This window comes from Rutilus rutilus (genome assembly GCF_951802725.1).
Source record: "Rutilus rutilus genome assembly, chromosome: 9".
In the NCBI taxonomy this organism is placed as follows: Eukaryota; Metazoa; Chordata; class Actinopteri; order Cypriniformes; family Leuciscidae; genus Rutilus; species Rutilus rutilus.
Genome location: NC_140223.1, coordinates 39,541,483 through 39,549,384, shown reverse-complemented (window position 1 = coordinate 39,549,384; position 7,902 = coordinate 39,541,483).

Genomic DNA, 7,902 nt, shown 5'->3' with positions numbered 1-7,902 from the left:
AGTTTTATCTGTACAGTGTCAGTGTAGCAGTAGGCATTAGCTCCGCCTATTAATGTTCGGCTGGATGGTGATTTAGCTCTAGTTATGGTGACTATAAATGCGGTTGGTGTACGTTACCTGTGAGGGCATTACACGTGACGTCATGTCGTTGTTGTTCCGGCGCGGTGTGCAAGAGCTGGAGAGGTAAGAGCTGCCGGTTAGCGACTCTGTTGCAAATGATTCCTGTGGCACTGGGTAATATAGACTTCTTTGTTATAGTGGACAGGGGAACTAATCGGCGTACACTCGGCGGCGCTCGTTGTTGTGCGAACTTCTAGAAACACGGATGAGTTTCGTGGTTCTTTAATGACGTGCTGTTCAGGTATGTTTTTAACATTTTATATTTAATGCCTTAGTCCAACTCAAGTCCGCTTGGTGAGTTTCCTCTCTGTTTTAATCCAGGTGTGTTTCATATGCCTGTTTAAGGTTATGGTGGGCTGTCGTTGTCATTGTCGTTCACTGGACGTTTTAATCAACAGTCCGGTTCAACATAAACTGCTGAGCGACCACAAACTTACTACGTGCTGCTCTGCTGTGTAGCCTTACTGACTAGCGTCATTGCGACGTCTTCGACCTCAACGGCACCATTAACGTTAACTTTTCTCTTTCATTCCATGAGAACTGGTGTGGATGTTTTTATTGCCTGGGATTTGATATTGGGTACTCAGAATGTAAGGAGCTGTATTTAAAGTGACTCTTGATGCTCATTATTCTTAGTCATCACTGTTCATTGTTTTAATTTAAGTTTCTTTTTTTTGGTTTATTTATTATTATGTGAATGTTTGTTTTGTTTAATTCTTTCTTTTTGGCTCAAGTGCTGTCTTTGTGGCCCGGTACGAGTTAAACAAACACCTGGGGCCCTATTTTAACGATCTGAAACGCAAGTGTCAAAGCGCAAAGCGCAAGTAACTTTGTGGGCGGGTCTCGGCGCTGTTGCTATTTTCCCGGCGGGATAAATGACTCTTGCGCCGGGCGCAAATCTAAAAGGGGTTGGTCTGAAGTAGCTTCATTATTCATAGGTGTGGTTTGGGCGTAACGTGAAATAAACCAATCAGAGCATCATTTCACATTCCCTTTAAGAGCAGACGCACTTTTTCCTTGGCGTATTGCTATTATAACGGCGGATTTGCCAGGCGCGCGTCAAGAGCGGTTCACAGCCGAGGAGAGCAACGCTCTCGTCACGGCCGTAAAAGAGAGAGAAGTGACATTGGGGATGGGAGAAACACACCCAAATTAGCTTCGGCTAAACAGGCATATAATAATGTGGGTAAATGTGTAAGCTAGATGTATGCTTTTATATTTATAATAAATTATCTATCTATCTATCTATCTATCTATCTATCTATCTATCTATCTATCTATCTATCTATCGTTTGTAATAATATGATTTGCAAAAATGAAAACTGCTGCTTCTGTGTAGATTAGAGAATCACAGTGTATGAGCGTTTGTGCACTCTATACATTATGGTCAAGCATGCGCCTTTAAATTGCATAATGAACAACGCGCAACGCGCCACTGACTTTAGACTAGGTTTTTTCTGGCCAGTGGCGCAATTGTTTTATGGAACAGTAAAATAGCACCAGGGAACGTTTGCGCCAAAACACGCCTCCTTTTTTGCGCTGAACCGCCCAGAGAACGCAAGTTCATTCCCTAGTTTAGCGACGTGCTTCTGTGGAGGGAAAAGCGCGCTTTGCGCGGGTGCAAAATAGGAATGAAACATGCGTCAGTGTACAAAGTCAATTGCGCTGGGTGCAAGATAGGGCCCCTGGTCTGTATTTTCCTGATGCTGTCTAGGATATCCAGCTATCTAACTGTTCTCACAAGAGTACCCTGGATTTAAGTGGGGAATGTGTAATATTCAACAATGTGAGGTGATGATCATCTGGAATGTATCTGTCTGTGATGAGACTGCTTGTTATCATACTGGCTTGAGATGAACATTGTGCAATTGGGTCAAACAATTGTTTTTGTGTATTTCTTGTTTTCTCCTTTTGTTTTCTTTATTTTGTGGTGTATGAGTCTGATGTGTGTTCTTTATTGTAGGCCTGGGCGGCAGGGAAACTAAGGGCGGCAGCCCTTCTCATCTTGGTGGTGGTATTTTGGAGTGATTGCTGTGCCACCTGGAGGTGTTTGACTGAGTGCAGTGTGTGTGTGTGTGTGGTTTTCTTTATTTCTTTTCTTTTAGGAGAATAGGGAGGCCCCTTGAGTGGAGTAATTTGGCTGCCGTTCCCAATTTCCGTCGCCAGGAGTGTCCCATTTTGAATATCCTTTTTCTGATTATTGTTTTTTTTCTTTCCTTTTTTTATTGTTTGTATCATTTTAATCAATAAAGTGATTTTATTGTTTGTATCCTTCACCCATGTCTCATGCCTGACTCCAACCAATACGAGCCTGTGAGCCTTGTGTGCTCCTGATTTGTTTAGGGCGATTCCTTGGTAATAAGCCCCCAGGGTGGCGTAGTTGGTTTATTCATTTGGTGTCCCTGTTTCTGAGCCCATCGCCACATCAGGATACAGGCAAGGAGACAGAGGTAAGTGAATCCAAACACAGCTTTATTCAAGGTGACAAAAGTGCAAGGTGAGTATTCAGTGAGTTCAAATGCAGATTCAGTGAAGATCACTCAGTGCAGGGCAGACAGCAGGTAAGCATGTTCACTTCAGGTTTGTAGATACCAAACAGTCACAGTTCATAAATACTTGTCTTTTCTCTTTCAGATGCAGTCAATAGCAAGCAAGCTCGGAGGAACAGCGGATCACAGGCAATAGGAAATCAAACAGGATTCCTGGAGACAGCAGAACAATGACACAGAGGTTAGTGTTTCACAGATGAGTATACGTTACGTCTTGGAAGCATCAGAGGTTCAGGAGACAATTGATCATGGTCTATTCCTGTTGGAGGCTTGACCATGAACTGGGACTATGGTGAGTGTTTTATAGTGCTTGATGAGGTTACTGATGATGAACAGGTGCGGGTGATTAGTATTCCGGAGAGAGTGAGTGCAGGTGTGCCAAAGAGGATCCTGGGTAATGTAGTGCAGAGACAGACGGTGAACGTGACATACAAAGTCACCACGTGGCTATGCGGATGCGATAAATAATTCTGTTTTATACATTTTTAAGGCCAGGCAAGTAGTTTCTTGAGAGTTGATGTGTAAAGAAGGACTACACGCCTGCGCACATATTTATTCAAACGCGCATCGCAGGTATCAAAATACCTATGGACTGAACACGTGCTGCGCATGTGTTTACGCCGGTGTTTGCGCAGAGGTTGCGAAGGTTTGCGCAGAGATAACTGATAATCGTTTGCACCTTGGAACCTATTTCCGGGAGTGCGTTCTCGAGTCACCAGGGACTGTTTTGTGTGGATGGGCGGCCGGATCGTGTTGAGGGTTTTCTGTTAGAACGGTGTTGTGTTAGCGGCCCCAAAGTTAATAACTAATGATCTTCGCAACAGAAGTGAATCAGTCAATCAAAACTTTAGCTGGACAATAACTTTATCCTAGAGCTGCCGTAAAGCCTAAACAATCTCTGTTACTGTAATTTCCTATTATCACTGTAAAGCTGCTTTGAAACAATTCATATTGTTAAAAGCGCTATATAAATGAAGGTGACTTGACTTGACTTGACAGTCCCGGAGTCTACGCATGCTACTCAGTCCACCCCAGAGCCAGGAGCAGACTTGAACCTGATAGTTCTGTGGTCCACATATCCAGTTCCCACCCAAGTCCCCGGTCCTGTTTGGATATTTGGATACCGATCCAAAGTCTTCCGATGTTTCTACCTGACTACCAGGACCCATCTCTGCTGGTTACAGCCAGTTCCCTGGATCGGTCAGCTTCGCTGGTGTCATCCACCAACTCAGCAAGAGGCTGAGTCCCTGACTGCACCTCAGGCCTCCAGGTCCATGTCTCCACCTCGGCCTGTCAGTCCATCAGCTCCGCCCCGGGCTCTGCGTTCCCTCGCCTCCACCGTGACCTGTCTGCCCTGGGACTCCTCCGGATCAAACTTGACCCTCCACCCCTTCGGCTCCACCCTTCTTCCAGTTTTTCCTTCATCCTCGCTCACTCTATTGTCGCCCCAGTCAGCCGAGTCCCTGCCTCCATGTCGGTCTTGCCAGCCAGTTGGTCCACCTTGGCCTTGGGTAATGGATGTCACCCTGGATGGTCTGCCTCTCTCCCGCATACTCCATGCACCCTGGTTCCACCTCCATCAGTCAGTCCCCGGATTCCACAGCCCTTCAGTTAAAGCTCCATCCTGGCTCCTCCAGCTTCTCCTGCTCCCTGTACATCACCAGCTCCATACCCACCTCCAAAGCCCCCTCCCTCCACAGCTGGATTATGAGTTACGGCACAAGGACGCGCCTTCTGGGAGGGGGAACTGCTGTAACGTGTTCAGGTTTAGTTTTCTCACTGTTCCCATTTTCCTGTGTTTCTGATAATTAGTTAATTAATCCCACACCTGTTTCTGTTCTTCCAATTTTCTCCCTGTTATTTAAACCCTGAGTTCTGTTCAATTCATCGTCCTGTATCGTCAATGTTAAGGTGTTGCTGGAGTCCATTTCCCTGAGTGTTCCTGAATATTTTTTTATTTAAGAAAATTACAAACATTTCTTTTGAGTATTCCTGTCGTGGACGTCCTTCATACAACTACCCGTGACACCCATAAGTATGAGCAATAGTAGTTGTGATTGCCACTAGATATTAGATCAGTACAGTTAAACTATGTTTGGACTACTGTATTGTATAACCTGTAATTAGAAGTATTGGTTATGATGCTTCTCTCACACACCTTTAAATCTAAACATTGTAAACATCAAAAAAAAAAAAAACATTGTACATTTTCTTTGACTTGATAAGTTGCTAGAAACAAATATGGGAAATTGAAATGTAGCGATTCAAATAATTGCAGCACATTTGTCATTTTTTATCCACTAAGATCTTCCGTTCTGCCTTATTGGAGTCCCAAATTTTGTCAACAAGATTATCAGCAGAAATTCTGTTATGTTGGCCAACATCAAAAAGACTCCATGAACCATTAGAAATGAGGCGAGAGCCTTTCACAAGAACCTGAGGGTGATGTGTGAGTCTCATTCCTCATGCGCTGTAGAAGTGAGGCAGGGTTCCAGACTCTACCTCTGACAGCAGCAGCTGTGCAAACATCTGCTCTAATAAGTCTTCTGAAGAGCCCAGGAAAAAGCAGGATGGCCATCCATTAAGAAGCGTGAGCCGAGGGTCATTTTTAAAAAGGCGTCTTTTACCTCCTCAAGCATTTTGGGTGGATCTTCGACACATCCCACACCCCTCAAAAGTCATTTGGCTGTCAGTCTGCATATTCTATTTCCCTTCTGCTTTGTTTGGCTAGGACTGGCTAATGCGGACTGTTATCAGCTCTTAAAGCAACAGTGTCAGCAATGTGGGAAAATACTCCAAATTCATGAGCTCGGAGAGACCTTCGCAGGTCTCATCAGATAGGGACGGCAGCGAGGCCGAATGCACGATGCCTGCAGACATCCGTTTACTGCTCCGTCAACTGAGTATGGGGTCTTTTTATTTATTTATTTATTTTTTAGCATTTTCCTCCGTCACGTTAACTTCAAAACATATCAGCAGAAGCCATTCGTTTATATGATGGAGAACTAGGTGTGTTAGAAATACTTTTCCACTCCTTACAATGTCAAGTGCTGTTAAAAACTGGCCTATGCTTTGGGGGCTTCGTGATTTTATTAAGATTAATGTTATGGTCATTAACGTAGTGGTGTGTGAATTATATGTGTGTATTATGCATGACATTTAAGAGAGATCTATGATGTTCATGCTTGCACAATTTCTTGCAGAGTTTGTGGAAGTTTTCTGTGGATTTCAGTAACAGCTGATTAGAAGAAAAGAAGAAAAGTTCATATGAATATGAATGATCTATAAACAACATATTAAATGTTTACTCACGTTAAATCCTGTATTTAACTCTGGGTTGTCGGAAAAGCTAATCATGTGTTGACTTTGTTTTCAAAACAAACATTACATGCTCGCATTCAATTACAAAAACCAGGAGAGATGTTATGGTGAAACAGTAACTACTCGTACATTTTATTAAGAAGTCTGGCCATAAGATTGCTTTCATGAAGTTTTGGAGTTACTGGACAAAAAAAATGCTGACTGAGTGAACATACAGACTGGCAAAAGTGTTTTAAAATATACAAAGAACGGCCAAAAATATTTAAGGAAAATATTGTTACAATATATGTATATCTATGTATTTTTATATTTTCATCAAAGAATAGAAAATAGCTGCCAAAGTCCCCCAACTCCACCACATTTCATTCCATGCATTTTAAAACCATCCCTGGTCTCCCCTATATTAAAACATTGCACTTTACAATAAGGTCTCATTTGTTAACATTAGTTAATGTATTAACTAACATTAACTAACAATGAGCAAAACATTTGTTACAGTATTTATGAATCTTTGTTAACATTAGTTCATAAAAATACAACTGTTCATAGTTTGTTTATGTTAATTCACAATGCATTAACTAATGTTAACAAATTAAACCTTACTTGAAACCTTTATTGTCAAAAATGCATTTTTATGATGTAAATATAGTTTTTTTTCGCCCTTGAAGTTAAACATGTTAAAATATAAACAATATATGTTTCCAATTTGGAAAAAATATTTCTGTCAAACATGTTGGTTATAACTTTTACAGTTTGTTTAAAAATATATATTTTTGCAAGAAGGTTCTTGGCATTTGCAAAGCTCTAGCTTTGAATAAACATTCAGGCAAAGCTCCAGTCTCTTATAATAAAGGATCTGAAGTCCATTTTAGTTTTATTTAATAACAATTGGAAGATCGTAATCATAATCACAATGATTATGACTTGCATTAACATGGTTTATAACTGGTGGGAACGGTTCAAACTAAAACATGTGAATGGTCAAGCAATGGATTAACCCAATTCAGGGAACAACACTTTGAGCTTTTAAATACCGTATCTCTGGAAACAATTTGTGGCCACTGACAGCCTGTGGACAGATGGAAAGCAAAAAATGGGAGTACTGTGATTTCTGAACAAACATACTTGGCCTACTTGCATCTACAGTCTGTGGAAAAGCATTCCTCCGCCAAGTCATGGCAGTATGCTGACACCAATTAAACTCTTACAACATGAAAGAAACGATGTGATAAAAATCATGTCATTAATAAGCTAGTTCATTTTAGTAAAATGTTGACAGCAGGATACAGTCCCAACCCAACCCAACCCCGCCAACCAAATAACAAAATGACTGCACAACAACTGGTGCAGATGCAGCTGCACTTGTTTATTACAAACAAATGAAATCTACATTAACAGCAGCGTTGTTACTCCTCAACTAACTTTCTTCAGTAAACTGTATATAAATCCCTAATGCAAGTTCCCTTCCTCTTGCTTATGAGTTCTCCACTGGTGAAGGACATCTCAGAGCAAAAAAGGCTTGTGCTATTTGCATACCCATAAATGAATATTACCATTATTCATAATCCAACTTATCTTAATTTTCTCATGGTTCACACATAGTCCAGTAAAAGTCAAGCCAAGTCACCTTTATTTATATAGCGTTTTTTACAATACAGATTGTTTCAAAGCAGCTTTATAGTGATAACAAGAATATAATGCAACAAAGTTTGTTTCGGCTGTACATCAGGTCTAGAGGAAAATAACGTCACAGTCCAGCTTAAATAAGTTCAGTGCTGGTTCATTTTGTTGTAAGGGTCTGAACGTCACATCTGTGACGTTGACCAATAGGAGCACAGACGGTTTTCGGTACTCAGCTTTCAAACATGGCAAAAAGAGAGAGAGAGAGAGAGACGTTGGTATTAGTTCTGCT